Here is a 20,647-nt window from a genome sequence, read left to right on the forward strand (position 1 = left end):
CCCAAATGCAACAGTTTTGTATTTTTTCTCTCCAAATGTTAATGTACTCCAATGAAATATTTATAAGGTGGTGCCAAGGATAAGAAAAGCATTACAGTTTCTCCGTTTTCCCACGTCGGCCATGACCGCCACGAAGAGTTTAATACACACTGCTCATGACTTCTAGGGGCTCACACCAAGCCCTTGGGTTCACTCCCTCCGCGTATCCTCGCTGATCTTCGACCGCAGCTGGAGTGCCCGCTCGGCCTGGCAAGGTGTCTCCGCCTGGGGACTCCACCTTCCAGCGGCCGGGGAAACTCAAGGAGGAAGCAGGTGAACGGCGTCCCCCAGGTAGACGGTGGCTGCGAGGAGGGCTGCTCTGGGGAGGGCGATTGGAGGATGTCTTTGTAACCAACGGAGGCCCAAAGAATATGAAAGAACCAGGCGTTTTAAAGCCGAGGTGAGCGCACTGACCCTCCCCTGGGAAGGGCCCGGCTTAGTGCGCTCGGACGCCAGGGGGCGCGGCCGGGCGCGCAGGGCGGAGGTGCGAAGAGATGCAGCGGAGCCGCCGTGAGTGAATTTAATGAAGTCTGAGTGCAGTACAACGTCATCGTAAGGTTTAAACAAAGACTTCGGAGTGTAGCCCATGATTTATTGATAAAATGCGGTTCAATATAGACTTGTATATATAACGAATGCTTATACTAAAATACCTGTATATTCATAGATATACATACACTTATACATGTACATTTAAAAAAATATTTTATTTATTTCAGAGAGGAGGGAAAGGAGGAAGAAAGAGAGAAAGAGAAACATCAGTGTGTGGTTGCCTCTCGAGTGCCCCCCACTGGGGACCCAGCCCACAGCCCAGGCATGTGTCCCGACTGGGAATCAAACCCTCGACCCTTTGGTTCGTGGGCTGGCGCTCAGTGCACTGAGCCACACCAGCCAGGGTACGGCTGTTATGTGGAGGACACACATTTATTGAAAAACCCCCAGTTGTTTTAGAAGGACAGGACTTTCGTGCGTGTCCTTCTCACCGATCTTCCCAGCCGTCTGGGGCGTCCTCGCTGGTCGGTTTACAGGGACCCCCAGGCTTTTTTTGCAGCACACTGTGACGTTTTTAATCATCTCCTCAAGGAGGAAGGTTCGCTTAGACGGCGCCCACGTTTGTGCCAGTTCCCTCTGTTTACGTTATTAATGGCCCCTCATTCGGGTTCCCGGTGAGCCTTGGTGAGTCTCTGCAGGGCCAGAACGCTGGGCGGTCACGGGCCTGCACAGTGGTGAGGGGCCTTGTGCTCAAGAAGCAGCGGCCTAGAGAAAGGTCCCACTGAGCATGTCCACGTCCTCCGGGAGGCAAGACCGAGCAGAGTGAGAGAGGTGACGTGCGGGGAGGGGTCGGGGTCAGTGTCAGGACGGCGGGACCAGGAACGCGTTTGCAGAGGAGCTGGCTCGGGGAGGGGTTCCAACGGGCAGGGGCGGACGTGGCCGGGGAGGACCAGTACGTGTGACGGATACTGTCGTTAATTCTTTAAAACAATTTTTACATTGATTCTAGAGAGAGGGGAAGGGAGGGAGAAAGGGAGAAACATCGATGCGAGAGAGAAACATCAGTTGGTTGCCTCTTGCACAACCCCATCTGGGGATGGGACCCACCACCCAGGCACATATCCTGACTGGGAATCGAACCGGTGACCTGTAGGTTTGCAGGACAACGCCCAACCCACTGAGCCACACCAGCTGGGGCGACTGTCACTCATTCATCAGGTGGCTTCACAGGGAAGAGAAAAAGAAGTCAGGACATCAGGGCTCCCGGCTTCCTTTTTCACTAACTCTCCTTGTCGTCACAGGAAAGCCCCTTCCCCTCTTCATGTCTCCACATCTCAAAGGAGTCCATTGGCTTTCACATCCTGTGACTTTAAGAAAAAAAAAATTGACATAGGAGACATTCTTTGGGGCCGTGGTGGGGGATCCTGCTTTGACCACTCCTGAGCTCTGGAATGCTGCCAAGTCTTTTTCCCAGCAGATGATATTGAAACAATTAATGTAATGAGAAACGCTGACCTCAGAGAGACTACTTCCACGACATAAGGGGTGTAATTAAATAATCCTGTAGTTACAGATTCAAAGTAACAAGGAGACAGTGTGGTCCGACTCCCACTTGGTCATTTGATAGTTATTAGCAGCGCCACCTAGTGGTCAGCTGCCGGTGACTTGCTGCTCTCCCAGGAAGGAAGCACATCCTCTGCCAGAAAGGTGGTCTCCTCCCCTGGGGTGTGGGGCAAGATCAGCCGCATACTGGTAAAGACAACCTACCCGTTCTAGCAGCCGGCCACACCCCACACCGGTAACACACCCTGGGAGCTTCTCAGGCTGCAGTGCCCACGCTGGGGAGGCTGCGTTCCCCACAAGTGTGAGCCTTGCAGTCCGAGTCGGGACCCTTCGCCCGGCGGGAGAATCAGGAACGCCCAGCTGTGCGTTCAGTAGCTCCACCTTCTCCACGGGGGACACGTGCCAAGACCCTTGCTGGATGCCCGGTGCTGCAGGCACCCCTGAACCCTACATTTGCTCTGATTTTTCTCCTACACACATATACCTATGATGAAGTTTCATTTCTAAATCAGGCGCAGTGAAAGATTAACAACAACAATAATAAAATAATAACCATTATGACAATAATTGTTTTGGATATGAAAGCCAGTTCTGTCATCCTCCTGCCTAAAATTCCCCAGTGGATCCCATTGGCTCACGCAGTTTCAATCTGAATGCCAGAATCTTTGGGGGGCAGGCTTTCTTTTCCTCTTTTAACCAGAATTCCGAGGTCCTGACCCACAATTACAGACTGAAGCCATGAGAGGTTAAGGCTGGGGGCTCTCGTTCCAGTGTCTGGTTCACGTGCGGGACTGGACATCCTCCCACCACACCCCCTGGTGCCTTCCAAACCTCAGAGCCTGGGGACGGTGCCCTTGACCTCTGGGAGGTAACAGCGGCCCATCACGCCAGCATCTTCTCCTCCCACGTCGGGCCTCACGTGCCACTGAGGGGATGCTGGGATGTTCTTTATCTCCTGTGCTGAACGGCCTCTTCGCTCCTCCGCCTTTGCCACGTCTGCGCGGTCCTCTGGGAACGCTTCCCCTGGCCTTCAGCTGCCACCCCTCGGGTTCCGGCTCCGACGCAGTCTATGCTCCCGGAGGTCTTCTGGCTGCCCACCCTCGTGCGTGGTTGCCCCACAGCGGGTCCCACCGCCGTCTGCCTTGACCTTCATGCTTCCAGTTCGCTTCTTTATCATTTGTCTGCGTGTCTGTCTACCAAACTCTGAGCTCCTTGAGGTAGAGTGGTGTTAACTGTCCTTGTACCTGGGGCAACAGGTCTAGAATCTCAGACAGGAACGGAAGGTGAAGCATGTTGGACAAGTGTCAGGAACAGCTAGCAGGGGTGTCCAACCCACGGCCCGCGGATGGCTAGGAATGCGGCCCAACAGAAAACCATAAAGGCACTTAGAACCTTGCTTTTGCTCATCAGCTTTTGTTAGTGTTTGTGCAGTTAATGTGTGGCCCAAGACAACTCTTCCAGTGTGGCTGAGATGCCACAAGGTTGGACCCCCTGAATTCTATGGGATTGTAAGTAACTGTAAGCAAGAGCTTGGCCGTTGCCTAGAGGTGCCCATGGCCACTTCTGTAACAGGAGTGAATGGAAGCTTCTGAGCCTGGGGTTTAATGCCCACATGTTCACGGGGAGACAAACCACCCCAAACTCAGTGCTGCTTAACAAACTCAGTGATTTATTATTATTATCACTGCTATGATTATTATCTCTCGTGATCTGGGGGTTGACTGGACTCAGTGAGAGGCGCTCACCTGAGCTCTTTACTGAGTTACAACCCGAGGTAGTGGAGACGAGTCTTCCTGATGCTCCCACCCCCAGGTCCGTGTGTCACCGCTGGTCGTGGCCTGGGCCTCTTGCTGGGACCATCAGGGACACGTACACGGCCTCCCCGGTGAGCGACTGACCCTTCAAAATCAGCTGAAAGCTACAACAAAACAAGTCACAGAGGCATCATGGTTCTTACAGGCCTGGCCGAGGGGCCTCAGGTTCAGACGCTGGGCTCAGAGGGGAAAGTTGGAGCCCGGTGTCCTGAAGGCATTAAAGCAGGTCTCCGGACAGCTGTCCCCAACTTGCTCACCAGCCTCGTATACACCCGGGGATCAGGGCGCGGAGCAACTGCGTTACTTCCATCTGCCGTAGAAACGCACGTGTGTTCCCAGGCGATGGAAGAGTGCAGCCCTAACTGCTAACGGTGATCTACCCCACTGCGTGACCGAGCAGTGCCCTCAGTGTACCCTGCTCAGTGAGATAAATGCATGTGTGTGTCAGCAACGTGCACGAGAACGTCTTAGGTAGCTTTACTGATAAACCTGGAAGTAGAAGCAACTTGAATGCACATCACCAACAGATTCCAGTCACGTGTTTCTCTGAGATGTCGACACCCCTCCACTGGGAGGCGAGGGTGATTTTATTTCCTCTCCTTGAACCTGGCAGACTTGGTGCTGGCCTTGACCCGTAGCAGGCAGTGGAAGTGATGCTGTGTGACTTCCCACTTGGAAGTCAGGCAGTGAGAGGGGCCCCAGCTTCTCCTTTGCTCTGCTACCCACTCAACGCACTCGGTTTCGAAACCCAGATGCCAAACCATAAGGAAGCCCAGCCCAGGGAGACCCGCAGGCAGGAGGCAGAGCGGAGCAGGATGGACTGCCAGACCCAAGAAGGTGCAAGGCCGTGGAGAGCAGACAGGCCTGCCACTCTGTGCTCTGTCTGAAGTCCGAGGCCCGGAACTGTTCTCTCTCCATGGTCGTGCTGCGGGACCGAGTTTTGGGAGGACCTGTTTTGCAGCCAAAGTAGCTGGAATAATCACACACAGAAGCATGAGCAGCTCTCACGAACAAAAGAGGGTAAAACTGGGCCAGCCCACTCACCCTGCTCCCTCGTACCCCGCAGAGTTCCAAGAGCTCACTGGGGCTGGAAAGTCTGGTGACTGGGCTCCCTCTCAGTTTCTTCGTTCTGTCATCACTATGTGTCCAGGACCCGCCATCGCATCCGATACACAGCAGCTGCCTCTGCAGCACTGAGCTCCTTGACCAGGATGAGCGAGTGGGAGACGGGCTCTGTCTGTCGCCTTGTGAGAGTTTTCCTGGTGGGCGGAGCAGAGACCCCTTTGGAAAGCACCCGGCACTGCACTGATTCTTTCAGACATTTGGGGAAAACATTCCAATCGTTTGGCAAAGGACTCTCCATTTCGCAAGTTACTGCCCACTTTTCAGTTACTGTCTATTTTGTAATTTTGTTGCTCCCCTGTTGTCTAATGGAAGCTTGGCCGGTGCTTGTTTCATCCATTAAGTGCTAATTGCTATTTATGCACCGATGTTTGCGGCCTCCCCCCCCCCCCCCCCCCCGCCGGCCCAGGGCTGTTCCAAAGAGGCACCAGGCGCACTCAGAACACCGAGAGAACAGTCGTGTGTCACCCACTGTCTTCTGCTTGTGGAAATGCGTATTTATTCTTTAAAACTGGAATTAAGCATCTTACCTTCTTAATGTCTTTTCTAAACCCTTTAGACATAATTGGTAGTCCCCATTAGAGATTATACGCATGTATGATGGAATCTCATATATATATATACACACACATATATATTCTATAATGGGTCCCACTATGTATGTGACATATGTACATACACACACTCCACACTCACACACATCATATGTAAAAAATCTACTTGATTCTATTAAAAGGAGGGTGAGGGATGTTAAAGGAAGTAGCTACCGAACACCTCTTATGCCCCAGCCTTATATAAAAAAAGCAATACAATTTGACAAAGTACAATTTGTTCCAGGAATAAAAGTTTGGTTTAATGCTAAAACTGTAATCAATTTAATTTGCATATTAACAACACAGGAGGAAAAGTCCAATATATTCCCAATGGATGTGTAAAAGGCATTTGACAACATTTGATACCTGTTGGTCATAAAAAATAGTCAATAACCTGAGTTAAAGGAACTTCTTTAACCTGAAAAAAGACAGCGGCTAAAACCCTTCTGCTTACTTCGTGCTCAATGGCAGAACATTCGATGCTTCACCTCTGAGAAAAGGAGCAGCAAGAGGACGTCTACTGCCATCATTTTAATCAGCTTTGTGCTGGGGACATTAACCAGTGCAATTAGGCACAAAAAATAGATAAAAACAATGAAGATTAGAAATGGAATTTAAAAAGCTATCTATCTTCATAAACAGCGTGATTATGAATGTAGAATTTGCTCAAACCTGCGGCTGGAATTAGTAAGTCCATTTACCACGGATGCTGGGAACAAGCATCCACGGAAGATCTGCATGGAAACCATCGTGTCTACACGTTCCAGCAGCAAAGAGCAGAAAAACGGAGCAGAAAACCCTGCCGTTTACAACTGCATAGGGTTCTCAAGAACATAGAAACAAATCCACGGAAATATGTGTACTGTTAAAAATGTCAAATAAATGGCAATAACTCAAAGGAAAGATGTGCGAGAATTCCACTCAGAACACAAAACTGCTGAGAAAAATTAGGGAGTCCTTACACACATGCGCAGGGAGTCCATGTGCTCGGGGCGGGGATGCGCAATGTCATTGAGATTTCAGTTCTCTCCAACTTAGTCACAGACTCTGTGTAATTCCAATCAAAATCCCAGAAGATCATCCTCTTTCTTTGTTAGTGCTGTAGATATTGATAAACAAATTTAAAAGTTTTATTGAAATGCCATGGACAGAGAATAATAGCCAAGACAATATTTAAAGAGAAAAAATTAGAAGATTTATAGACTCCAAGACTTTGAATGAAGTGAAAATAATTAAGTCAATGGGGATATTAATACGGAGATAGATAAGTAAAGCAGTCATTCAGAACAGAGACCAGAAATAGACCCCTCCATGGACAGCCTTTGATTTACATGGGGAACAGTATTTTCAGTAGCTTTTGCCCCCAAATTCCAATATGTGCACAGGGAAAAATGAACTTTCCTCCCCAGTTCACAGTTTCATTTGGGGAAAGTGATACACATAGGTTGGAAAGTTAAAATAATCAAGGTTCAGAATAAAACAGTAGAACAGCTTCATGATCTTGCTTTAAGAAAAGATTTCTTAAATAACTACAAGCCACTAAACATAAAAAAATAAGATAAAAGAGAACTTACTAAAACTAGAAAACTGTGCCCATTAGCCCTGGTTGGTGTGGCTCAGTGGTTGAGAGTCGGCCTGCGAACTAAAGGGTCACTGGTTTGATTCCTTGTCAGGGCACAGGCCTGGGTTGCGGGCCAGTCCCCGGTAGGGGGTTGCGTGTGAGGCGACCACACATTGACAATTCTCTCCTTCTCTTTCTTCTTCCCCTCCCCCTCTCTAAATCTTAATAAAAAACCTGTGCCCATTAAAGGCAACATTCTGCACAGTGAGTAGGGCGCTCTGCCTGGATCAAGCGTGAGTGATCCGCCTCTCATCAAGGCCTTGGTCTGTGTCCCAGCCCCGCCCACAGCCCCGCCCACGGCCCGCCCACAGCCCCGCCCACAGCCTGGACACTTTCCGCTGAGGAAAGGCCTGCTTTCTTCCAGGCCCTCTCCCTTCCTCCACCCGGTGGTCTCTACCTGTGTTACACTGACACCAGGGCCCCCTGCACTAGCAAAAGGGTCACAGGACCACCACGCCTCACATGAAGACATGAGTGGAGGTCTGTTGTCTCCTGATAGTGCTTCCTTTTGCAGATATTCAATAGGAACCCCTCCAAACTGCAAGGATGAAAGTCTCAATCTGAATGGGGGGGCAATGGTTTCAGCAGACCAAGTCCCACGTCCAAACCAGACCCACTCACCGAGGGGGCTGGACTTGGCGGTCGGACAGGTGGGCGCGCACATTCCCGGGGTGGGACTCACTGGTGGACTCCAGACAGATCACCACGTCCCTCTGGGTCTCGCTTTTCTTTTCTCTGACGGGACAACCACTGAGTAGTTTGTTTTTAATGATTAAAATATCCCAATCTCTTCCAGGAAACATTAATTCTTGTAATGCTGATAGACATTTAAAAGAGAAACTATTGCATTATCAAGTATGATTCAACAGTTCTGAATAGAAATTAAATGTTTAACTTCAGTGCAATGGACACTATGGACCTCCAAAAAGGGGCTAGAATGTTCGGTGTCCTCTCACACCTCCGACCCTCGGGCATGCCGTCCACGGCGCCAGGCTGGGCTGCATGAATACCCTCGCAGACACAGTGCCGTGGGGCAGGGCAGACATTCCCCAACGCTCTCTGCTACTCGAGCTATTATTGTTATTGCTAACAAGCATCGTTGGGTTATTATTATGAGTTTGCAGCAACAATAATCAGACCAGAGCCCCAAGTCTGAACACATCCAAGCTACAGTTAAAAATTCATAAGGCATAGTTTTTTCTAAACAATGTTCTGCGTGTGGATTTGCTTGGCACATCTCTGAATTTTAGAACAGAGGGTTTGCAGATAGAGAGCTCCCTTCCCCCCTTGCTAATTAGCATGATGGATCGTTGAGATGGGACTGTTCCGTCGCAGCAGCGATGATGCCCTCACACTTAATTAACCATACAGGGACTCGAAGTGATTCAAAAGGAGAGAAAAATCCTGAACATGCCCACTTACTGAGTTAGCGATTAGAAAAGTCAAAGAAAGAACATAGCCACGGGCCCCTACTGTGTATCGAGTTCCTCAGCAGATTTATGCGTGCCACTTTGCATATTTGTAATTGTCTGTGTTCTCTGGACGTGGGGCTGACTAATGAGAGTGCGGACGGAGAAAGTGGTGAACGCACATAAGTCTTCGGTGCCAGCACTTCCCCCCTCAGCCTCCCTGCCATGAATTCCTGAGAAAGTTTGATTCATCTCGGTTGCTAGGTGATGGGCGAGTCTCCATTATTCATGAGAGCATCCTCATATGCAAACAGCAGCCCCTCTGTGTGGTGCTTGTTTAACTCCCTGTGCCAGGGGCCCCAGACCACCCCATGCTGGCTCTCGGCCCTGCCGGTGAGTGGCTCAAGGTCTCCAGGTCGCTTGGAGCACCAGGAAGAACTGAGGCCTGGGGCGTCTTGCCCTGGGCTCTTATCTGGACTTGTCCCCCCTGCAGGAACTGGGGCAAGGCTGGCATCCCTCTTGTCTGTGCTGGCAGGAGGCCAAGGTGGGTGAGTTCCATGTTTCCGATTCCAAGACTGTCTCACTCCCTGGCTCCAGTCTCCCCAGGAAGGGTTTAAAGCGAAACCACTGGGAGTGATGGAGAATGAAGGAGGATTTGGTCTGTTGCTGGCCCCAACTACTGGATATGCGTCCAGCAGGCATTCGCTGAGCATCTAGCTCCCCTCCCGGCTATGGGCTAGACGCTGGGACCCTGAGATAAACACGGGCCAAGGGTACCAGGCGGCGTGCAGCCTTCAACCCTGGTAGGGGCTTGTTGCCAAAGAGATTATAGTGGGCAGAGTGACAGCAGCGGGCCCCACGGAGGAGGTTACACCCACGCCAAGTCCTGAAGTTCAAGTGCCAGTTTGGCAACTAGATAAAGAGTAGGGGTGGGTCTGTTGGTGGGGAGAATTCCCCAGGCACAAGGGGTGGACTGAATGAGGGAATGCAGGGACCGCGGCTGGCCGTGTATGGAAGCACAGCGCCGACCCACGGCCGGCGGTAGCAGTGCAGGAGGCCGCACCACTGTCTGTAGCAACCAACCCTGGGCAGCCAGACAGCCACCCCAGGACAGTCAGCCCCACATGGCCAGATCTGTGTGCATAATCTGCAGCTTCCCCAGTTTTGTCCCCACTTCCAAATTAAGACCCGCCAGAGGAAGCCTGTTCTTCCCCCCTAAACAATCACCTAGGGTGTCCTGCCTGTAGCCAGCCTGCGTCCAGCTTCCCCAGGCCAACAGTGAGCAGCAGACGCCCCCGCAGGCTTCCCCTTCCCCTGGCAAGGTCCCCGCCCTGCTGCCTGTCAGGCGTCCCCGCCACATGCTTGCGCCAGTGGCTGACCCCCTCTGCCCTAGAGCCGGGGCAGAGCAAAGGGCTGTACGATTCTTACTTCTATGCTCTTCATTTATTTTCACAGCACAGAGGCGTAAAACCACGTATTTTGTGAAAAAGGACTAAACATGCATTCGTATTGTGAACCCTTGTGTGTTTCTGTGAATGGACACAGGCCTGAGTTCACCGCAGCTTCGTGCATTGGCCTCGTGGTTGCCGACATCCAAACAGGAAGAGACTGCGAGGCTGCGTGGGTTGATTGACTAGCCCCCAGGTGACAGGGTCGGTAAGGACGGAGCTGAGATCCCACACCCGCCTTCAGACCACAATCCGGCAGGCAAGCTACTGATGTGATCACCTGCTTTTCCACTGCACCACACCCAGGGCAATGCCCAGCTTCCTCAAGCCATTCCCAGCCCACCCGTCACAGAGCACATCCTAGGTAAGTTACTGCTTCCAGCGCCGCCATACCCCAGTCCCCTGGCGTGGGAAGCACAGCTTGTCCGTTACAGAGATGTTGTTGGTGGTGGCCGCCGGAGGGCACAGACCCTGGTCTCTCCAGGGACCAGGACAACGCCACTGTGCCTTTGGGTGTATCTTCTTTGTGAGGCAGCTGTAAACAGTGAAGCTCATCTCATAAGGTCCACTCCACGAGAAGCCCTCGGCCCGCCTCCTGCCAGGGGGAGGAACTGTGGACCAGGAACAGACCCTCGCTCAGCAGCAGAGCAGGGCCGGCGGGCTCTCCGTGTGGGCCCTGGTCCTGAAAGCTGGGCCGTGAGGCTGGCCTGCCGGAGGGGAACGGTGCAACTGAAAGGCAGTTAAAATTCGCCAGGCTTTGTGTCTCCCCAGGCAAGTAACTTAAAATTGCTTAAAAAATATGGTTAGGGAAGTAATTATAAAATTGCATAATTCTGTATTTGCATATACATACTGACACACTTTCTCCTTATAGATAAGTATTTAACATTAATAAGCTATTAATGAATTAATTTATACTTTAAATAATTAATGTACTGTTTAGCACTACCTATATTTATATGCCATTATATATGCAGTGCATAGATATGCATATGAAATGTGGACGTACAGATAACATTGATTTATAATGTAAAACAGACATGGACATATGCTATGCCCATAGGTACATCCTACTCCATGTAAATCACTCGACTGTATATGAGGAAGGCGTAACCGTCAAGCATCGGACAGATTTGAAGTCAGACCCCTCCTAACTCTGCCACATGGAACAAGGTGCCGAGTCAGGTCTCCGCAAGCCGGGGTGACCCACAGTAACGACCTCAGGAGCTGTGAGAGCCAAGACAAGGGACGTGCACTGTACCATGGCCCACAGTGGGTGCTCGAGAACCAGCTGTCCTCGCGGCCTTGGTCAGGCCCTCGGCCGCTGGGATGGCCAGATCCCAGCCCACGTGCCTTCGTGCAAAACCTGCCCCACCGGCAAGTGAAGACACGAAGGAGGTGTTGCGGGCACGTGACCCCCGAGCAGCAGGGCTGTTTGCCTGTCATTGTTTGGGGCACAGTCACCCCAAGGACGGGAGGTGGCAGGCCCTGGAGCACCACTGTGGCCCCAGTTCCCTCCGTTCAGGGAGGCCCTCCAGGGAAAAGCCCATGAAGGCTGAGGAAGCCTCTGGAGAGTGGTGCAGCCGTCTGTCTGTCCCCGGCAAGGCTGGGCTCTGAAGCTCAGCCCCTTGACATTTGACCCCTCACAGTCTCTCCTTCAGCCCGGCCGATCCAATCAATCTGCCCGGGCAGTCCCTCATTCATTCACGTAACCCATTCATCCAAACAGATACGAACACGTCCATGTATCTCTTAAGGCACAGAAATATCCTTTTATTTGCTCAGTCATTCACTATCACATCCATTCATACACACCTATAGTAATTATTTCTATGACATATCCTTTCATTTATTCATCCATATATTCTTTACTTATCTATGTACTTACATGACCTTTAGTTGATTTGTCCAGTGAATAATAAACTAGACCATCCATATACACAGTCATTCATGCACTTATTCTTGATTCGCTTGACGATTCATAACTCATGTATGTACTCACTCATTTACAGAATAATCTATCCAACTATTCAGCAATTAATTCCTACATTCATCTGGACATCCTTTCATTCGTTCATGGAGTCGGAGTCACATTGCCTCTAGTCCATCCACCCACCCACCCACCCACCCTTCCACTTGCCGGTCTCATCTCTACTCCATGCTCCCGCCCACCCATCCCCCCTTCCATCCCCCCAGTTACTCATAAAGCATTTGGAGAGAGTCATCCGTCAGCGCTGGTGACACAGGTGTAGAACTCAAGCCTGAATTTCTTGAAGTGCTGCTTTAGAGGCAAAATGCTACAACAGAAAATTCAAGAGATTTTGATGCAGAGGTGCTGTGGTGTTTACAATAAAATTAATTATACTTGGCCATTTTTACCAAGGTGATATCTATTAGCCTCTTGAACCTAAATTTCTCATCCTGTAGAGTGGGAGTTGTATATTAAATTACATGCCGAAGCTTTTAGGACAATTTCGGGGCACAGTCTCATGGAGCTGATGAGTCCCTTCCTCTCTCCCCATGGTGTGCCGGACCTGGTCTCACCTCCTGGCCTGGCATCTCTGGCACTAGTCGCTTCCTCTGCCAACCCTCCAACCCTAGAAAGAGTCCAACCCTGCACAGGCCTTGCCCAAATATTCCTTTGTTCATCTGTCCGTGTGACTGCTCCCTACTAGGGTACCTCCCCTGGTTACCGGCTGTACAAGTTGTCACAGAGCGTCGACAACAGGTCACCTTCTGACCTCTGGGTTGGTCAAGGCCGAGACGTAAAGAAATGATTACAGCGAACGGTGACACTGTTCTAAACAGAAAAACGGAGGAGTCCTGTCTGTGGCTACTAAAGAAAACAAACACTCACCTGGGGTCAGGGGGTGGGGGGGGCGTGCTCTTCACCAGGACAGTGAAATGTGAAACCATTGCTCTTGGTCGGTGCTAACCAGAAGAAAGACCACTGAGGGGGCGGGCATCAGGTTGGTTCAAAACCCAATGTCACCCCCATTGCAGGGTGCCCCCGGCAACCCCCGAGCTCCGTGCTGGGAGACGCCGTGTCATCTGTGGGGACGGGGAGGGTGCGGTCACAGCACTGTGCCCTCCACACCATCGTGCCTGCCTCCTTGCCCTGAGTGGCCTGAGTGTCCAGCAGGCCGAGAGCCAGGTGGACGGGCTGCTGAAGTAGCTGCAGGGAGCGGCAGGTGTGACCGCCTCTGCCCCTGCGCTGGGCCAGACCTCAGCACCGTCCTGGAGTCCACTTCAAAGCACTGCTGGGAGAGCAGCCACATGGTCAGTCACACTGGGTTGGTGCCATGGCCCGCAGGTGGCTCCGGTGTCTTGGGGGGCGGGGGAAGGTAGGAGCCCAGCTCACCACCCATTCCCTGCCCGGCCTGCAGGCCCGGCTGCCTCCACACCTCCCCCGGCGCCGCTGGGCTACATTTGCTTAGCGCGCTTTACGGAAGACAGCAGGCGGACACTGGCGGTTCACCCTCCGCGGCTACAAGACTACGCACTGGAACCACTGTTTCGTTGAATCCTCGCAACAACCCTGCCAGCAAAGTGCCGGGGGCCTCCATGTCACAGAGGGGCAGCTGAGGCCGGGGACTCTCGGGGTTTGCAAACAATCACACCTGCAAGCTGGGTTTGAACCCACGCAGAAATGACTCCACGTGACCTTTAGGAAACCGGGGGAGGGGGAGGTCAGAGAGGGGGAGGGCAAGAGGGCAGGAGGGGAAGGCAATGGTCCCACTTGGGTAGGGGACAGGCCGGCAGTCAGAGAAGCCGCTGCACTTTCATGGTGGCCTTGGGAGAACTGTCCCCTAGGCCCCCGGTTTCCGCCGTGGGAATGGCAGCCCCCTCTAGTGACGGTGGATTCTGTCCCCAAATCTGAGCTGCACTGCTGCGCCCTACAGCGGAGATGACCAGGAAACGCTCGTCCACCGGAGGAAACCGGACACGGAAGGCGGCCTGCCGCTCGGTGCCGCGCATGTGAAATGTCTGAGGGGCGGCTCCGCAGAGGAGGCGGGAGGCCAGTGACCGCCCCCGCCCGGGACTGGAGGGCCGTGGGGGGAGGGGCGGCAGCAGACGGGCACAACGCTGCTTTTCAGGGTGAGGAGAATGTTCTGGAATTAGAGGTGAAGTCGTACCACTCTGTTAATAGGTAAAAACCTGAATTGTATACTCTAAAATGATGAATTTTTGAAAACATTTTATTTATTTATTATTTTTAGAGAGAGGGGAAGGGAAGGAGAAAGAGAGGGAGAGAAACATCAATGTGTGGTTGCCTCTGGTTGCACCCCCTTCAGGGACCTGGCCCACAACCCAGGCATGTGCTCTGACTAGGAGTCGAACCGGCAACCCTTTGGTTCAGAGGCTGACATTCAGTCCACTGAGCCACACCAGCCAGGGCTAAAATGATGCATTTTATGGTATATGGGTTATATCTTGATTAAAAGGCCAGCTTCTTTTGATGTTCAAGTGCATTTGTGTGAAGGAACTGAAACCCAAGGGTGAATATTACTGTACAAATAAAGCACAGCTTCAAAGAAGCCAAGATGAAGAAAAAGTTAAAACACACTTAATCAACTATCCACTTAAAAAAAAAAGCTGTTAGACCAGAGGACTGAGACTTAATAGGAATCTTGGATAAACAGATAAGAAAATCCCAGGAGGAAGTTTTGTTTCTCCCCTTCTTGTAAATAATAAACTTTGAAGAAAGAATTTTCTATTTAAAAAATCCCATTTTCTTTGTCCTGCCTCGTTCCTGGTTTCTTTGCGCTGTTTTGTAGTGGTTCTCTAGGCACAAACGTGCAAATGTTTAGCTACGACACATCACGGTCTAATCTGGGGTAACTTTCAGAATAATGGAGGAGCTTTCTTTTTTAAAAATGTCCCGTTTACAATACCAGTAACGCTTCGTGCTCATTGTCACATTGTTTTTTTCATTCTAACCCATGATGTTCAGAGTCCACAATACATTGTTATGATATTTGCTTTTTGTACGCACACTGATGTGCGTGTAAATGCAAGTTCATGAGCATAGGAACACACACAGGTTGGTGATCATGGAAAAGACACTTAATATTTATGTACATTTGCCTTTCCTCACTCTCCTTTTCCTGTTCATAGATCTGAGCTTCCTTTTCGAATCCTGTCCTTTAAGCTGAAGAACTTATTTTGGTATTTCCTCTTTAAATTAAAAAAAAAAAACAGTGAAGGACGCCCTGACCTGTGTGGCTCAGTGGGTTGGGCGTCCTGCCACAAAGGGGAAGGTCGCCAGTTCGATTCCCAGCCCGGGCGCGTGCGTGGGTGGCGGGTTCGGTCCCCGTTGCCCAGTCTGGGCGCGTATGAGAGGCAGCCGGTGCGTGTTTCTCTCTCACATCTCTGGTTCTCTCCTCTTTCTCCATCCCTTCCCATCTCTCTAAACATAAATAAATAAAGACTTTAAAAAATAAGTAGGATTGACTTTTAACATTATAGTACTTTCAGGTGTACACCATGATTCTATATTTGTGTATATGGCAACATAATCGTTGACACGGATTCCCATTCCTGGTGAAGTTTTCCCTGGTGGTTCAGACTTTCAAGATCTGCTGTCTTCGCGACGCCCAGACCTGAGACACTGTGTTCCCCAGAGTCGCCAGGCTGCGCGTTACAGACCCGTGACGTGTCTATTTTATAAGTGAAAGTCCGGACCTCGTATTTCTTACAGTGCGTATCTGCTGGATACGAATTCTCTCAGTTTTTACCTGTTTGAAATGTTTTACCTCTACCTTTAAGGGCTATAGCTCCCTAAACTGGCAAGTTTTACATCTTTCTTCCAACACTTTAAAAATATCATTGCATTTCTATTTTAAAGTAGGTAATACTGTATTTTTTAATGTTTAAATCATTTTATATGTTTCAATGACAGTTGACAACAATATTACATTCTTTTAGCTATAGGTACTTTGTTGTACAACAGAACTCTCTCATCAAAACCAACAAATAAAAAGTCACCCACCACCACCACAGGAACCCAGCCGAGGAAATTTGGGGAGGTAATGGGTACTCATACCTTAGCAGTGATAGTATCATGGGTGTGTATAACCAATACATTAAATGTGCCTAATTTTGCCCTGGATGGTGTACAGGCTCAGCGGGTTAAGCACTGGCTTTCGAACCAAAGGGTCGCCAGTTTGATTCCCAGTCAGGGCACATGCCTGGGTTGTGGGCCAGGTACCCAGTAGGGGGCGCACAAGAGGCAACCACACAAAGTTTCTCCCTCTCTCCTTCCCTTTCCCTCTCTCTAAAAACAAATAAATAAAATTTTATAAAAAGTGTGTGTACTTTTTTGTACATCAATCATCTTAACAAAGCTAAAAAAGCAAACAAAAAAAGATGCTCTGTAGAAAAAACCAGGAAAAAAACCCCTTTCATTGTTTGGTTTCCATTGTTTCTAATGAAAGGTGTGCATTTATTTGTTCCTCATTTTCCCCTTATATGAAACGTGTCTTTTTCCTTTGGCTTATTACAAGACTTTCCCTGTTTTCAGCACTTCAGCACCACACGTGCCAGGGCGTGCACTTCCATGCCATGGGACCCGTCCGGGGCCCTTCTGCTTCGGTGGGAGGAGAGCTTTCAGCGATTCTGAAACCTCCCGCACCATTACCCGTCTCCGCGCGAGACCCTAACCCGCTCTCTCTCTGCTCTTCCTCGCTTCCCCGTTGCAGCCTCGGGGGATGATGCCCAGGGCTGTTCTCCGCCTCTCGGGGCTCCAGGTGCCCCTGCCCCGCCCTGTTTCTCTGCCTGTGTGGGTGTGGTTTTCATAACGCACCTCTGCTCGGGTCCCCGGCTCCCGTGATCTTTTTGCTTCTGATACCGTATCTTTCATTTCTAGTATTTCTACTTTGGTCTTTTTTGATAGTTTTGATCTCTTCACAAAAATTTCCCAGCTGTTCATACACGTTATACCATTTTCACCACTTTGGACTCTGTGGCATAGTTTTCGTATTTGTTTTACAGTCTCTATAACTGTAGAAGCCCAGCATCTGGGCCCTCTGTTCTGTTTCAGTTGGTGGTTCCTCCCTTGGACCACAGCACCTTGTTCTTTGTCTGTTTTATCTCGTTCGACGCCGTGTCAAACAGGGCGTGCACACTTACCTCCAGAAAATGGCGGGAGGAACACCAACAACTACTGGTGACGACAATATTGTGTTGTTTGGAGGACGAAGCCAGTTTCATCGGCGTTTAAACGGGGAGTGCTCTGCACTTTCACTTAGATCCGGGGCGCAGCTGTGCCAGCTAGAAAGAGGCAAGAAGAGAGCTCTCTGGCACAGGGACGCCGAAACCACACCGGTCATGTCCGTGCTTTCCAGAGATCCAGGCTTTCCAAAAAGCCCAGCCGCCAGCTTTTTGACTGTGGCAGGTCTCTCTCTCTCAATTCAGACTCACCTGTTGGGGTCTCTAGAAGTGACCTGGGTTCTTTGGGGGTCCACTGTCCCAGCCTCAGCCTTCAGAAGGTCTCTGCAGTGCCCTCTGGGAAGGCTTGTGAGACACAGAGTGTCTCTTCATGTGTGTGCGCGCGTGTGCGTGTGCGTGTGTCTGGAGTGCAGGGCTCGGCACCTGGCGCCTGGCAGGTGTCAGCACGCACTGGATCCACGTCGCTGGGGGCCTGGAGCTGCGCAAAGTGTCATCAGGGGTTTCAGATTTCTGTGCACGGCTGAACCGTCCTCCCGAATTTGCTTAACAAATGAGTTACCTTGAGGGTTTGAGGTCTGATTTAATGCCCGTTTTTTATTGAGCAAGAAAGGAACGATTATAATAATGACCAAGGAAATTGGGATGAAGTGACATTTAAAGGGCATTGCCAGGAATCTGGGCCCCAAGGACGGACACGTCAGGTGACATTATCCAATTTGCAGTCGCTTGGCTTTGAAGGACTGAGCAGGGCCTTGCAGTGGGTTTTACCCCGCACCTTGACTGCGGGGAGGAGGAAGGCCCAAGCCTCCAGAAGTGGTCCCCCCGCCACCCCAAGAAACATAGCAAGTAAGTTCAGAGGGGAGCCAGGAGTCCCCTCCCGTCTGTAAGACAGCGATTCTGCACGTCTAGTACCATGAGGGTCCCCACCACACCCCGGTTCCCGGTCGTTCTCTCGTGGTCGCCCAGCTCCTGGCAGGAAGAGGCAGTTGTCCCGCAGTTACTGGGGAGGAGACGGAGGTGAGAGAGTTTAACGAACTCCGGGCAGGTGGGAGCGGGAGACTAGGATGGCTGTGCACAGGCGATGGTGTCTGTGTCACAGGTCCAAATGTGTACGCACCTATACCATGTCCATATATGTGTCTGTAGGTGTGTGTAGGTGTACACGCATGCACGTCTTCAAGGGTGAATACACGCAAACCCTAAGTTGCCGACGCCGCTGGGGTGTCCACACCCAGCCCAGGTGTCTGTCCTGCCCAGTGGGCTGTGGTTGGGGCGTTGGTTGTGGCGGGTTCCCCCGTTTGGCAGGGACCGGGAGCGGAAATCGCCCTGAAGGGGCAGGTGCAAGCACGAGAGACCAGGTTGCAGCGGGAACGCTCAGAAAGAAACGACCCGGCCGACTCAGGCTGCCCTCTCGCCGCGTCCTACTGAAACGGGTGTCCGGCATCAGGAATGCGGTGCCGGCGCTTGCGCACAAGGCAGCAAGTCGGTCGTGGGCCCTCCCCCAGGCCTGCTGTCCTGGGGCCGGTCGCCCGGAGTCCGGGCGTGAGTCTCCCTTCAGCATCAGAACAAGACCCCAGAGTGGGAGAGAGCAGGGCCTCTGCTGGGCCCCAGGGAGGGGATCCGGGGCCCGGCAGCAGAGGACGGATTTCTGGGGAGAGTCCGCTCAAAGGCCCCCTGGGGGGGTCTTCCAAATATAGCAAATGACCCCTCCCCACAGTCGATTCCAGTTGCATGTGCTTTTTCCCAGGGACCCTGACAAGGCTTGTGCTTTGGGGTTTCAGGCTGCACACACCAGGCAGTCCCCGCCCGCTGGGACCAGGGGGCTCAGAAAGGGGCCACGGCCCGGGCAGGGGTCATTACCCACGTGGCCCACCAGAGGGCCCACTCTTGTCGGGAATCAGCCCTGGCAGAACCAGCTGGAGTGTGGCTCCCCTTCCAGCACCAGCCAGGGCGCAGCTGCTTCTCCGACTGTCCGATCTTTCTCCCAGGGCCTCCTCTGTCCTCCCACCGTCCCCTCTGCCCCAGCTGGGCTTCCAGTGGGAGACAGATACATCGACAGATCGGTGGCCCGGGAGACTGATGGGTAGTCTCACTGGTTCTCCCCCTCCGGGGAACCGGGACTAGTCCAGCCTCACATGTTGCTGTCACGGCCCGGACATTCTGGGCTTTTTGCATTTGAACTTGTGATTTGTGAGGGACATCTGCGGGCACCATGGAGCATGTGTGGGTGCAGAAGGCACTCATTCCGTGCCACCCCTGCTGTCCCATTTGCACCCTACTCTCTGATGCCCCACGGAGACAGGGGCTCCCTGGACCCGGAGCCCGAGGAGCCCAGGGGGTCCCCCGGAGAGCCAGGGGAGGGGTGCCCCATCTGTGCCCGGGTTAGAGGAGACACAGAGTTTGCCCCGAATGCAGAGGCAGCCGCTGGCATTTCGGAAACGCAACCTGCCGCGGAACAGTGTCCGCTCTCTCGATCCTGTCACTCCCTGCCCTATCGGAGGCCGCCACGGAGGCCCAGGGGGCGGCATGGGGGACGAAGACTGCACGGCTGCTTCTCGTCCCGGGTCTCCTCCCTCCCCAGGCTGCAGAGGGAGGGCCCTGGAACACATATCCGTGTGCGAAATGAGAGCAACCGAGAGACTTGGGTGCAGCTCTTTGGTAACAGCCGAACACACAGGCAGGTAACAGGCTTCAAAATACAAGTCCCGTGATGTGGGTCGTTCTGCACGCTGGTTAAAGGCTCCTACATTGGCATTGAAAACAATGTAAAGAGGGCTGGTAAAAGTCATGTTAGCAATGTGAATTTTAATCTTCCCTCACTTAGAATGGCATTAGCTAGCAAACCCCAGCGGTCACTTGAGAGAGTGACTGTAGACCGAAGGGAAACACTTTGTATTCCAGTCTCTCTGACAGCCTTTCCCCTTGCTTTTTGAACAAAGGTGCTTTGCATTTCATTTTGTATGAGACCCTGAAGATTACGTGGCAGGCCCTGAACAGAATATTTTAAAGCTGAAAGGGAATCTGGAGGACTGTGTTTGAACTCCCTCGTCTCACAGACGTGGAGACAGGTGTGAGAGCGGGACGCTGCTCACACCTCCTGCTCACTGTCCCTGGTGGCTGGTCCCACTCGGGCTGTGCACGGCCCCGCTCAGGTTCCACAGGGCTCGCAGGCCCCCCAGGGGCTTTTCCAGAAGCAGCCGTGGGCCCAGGATCCCGGCCTGCCTGGCATTCTCTGAGGGCCTGTCCCAAGCGCAGAGGCTGCCTGCTTCGCTGTTGTCTGAGGGGGTCCCAGCAACCCCTGCCCCGGCCCAACAAAGTGTCTTTAGTCATGTGCATGCCCACACTGTGAGGCCCGCGGCCCCCCAAGCCCCCTCAT

The sequence above is a fragment of the Artibeus jamaicensis genome, unplaced genomic scaffold (assembly GCF_021234435.1).
Source record: "Artibeus jamaicensis isolate MK-2021 breed Jamaican fruit bat unplaced genomic scaffold, CSHL_Jam_final scaffold_916, whole genome shotgun sequence".
Lineage (NCBI taxonomy): Eukaryota > Metazoa > Chordata > Mammalia > Chiroptera > Phyllostomidae > Artibeus > Artibeus jamaicensis.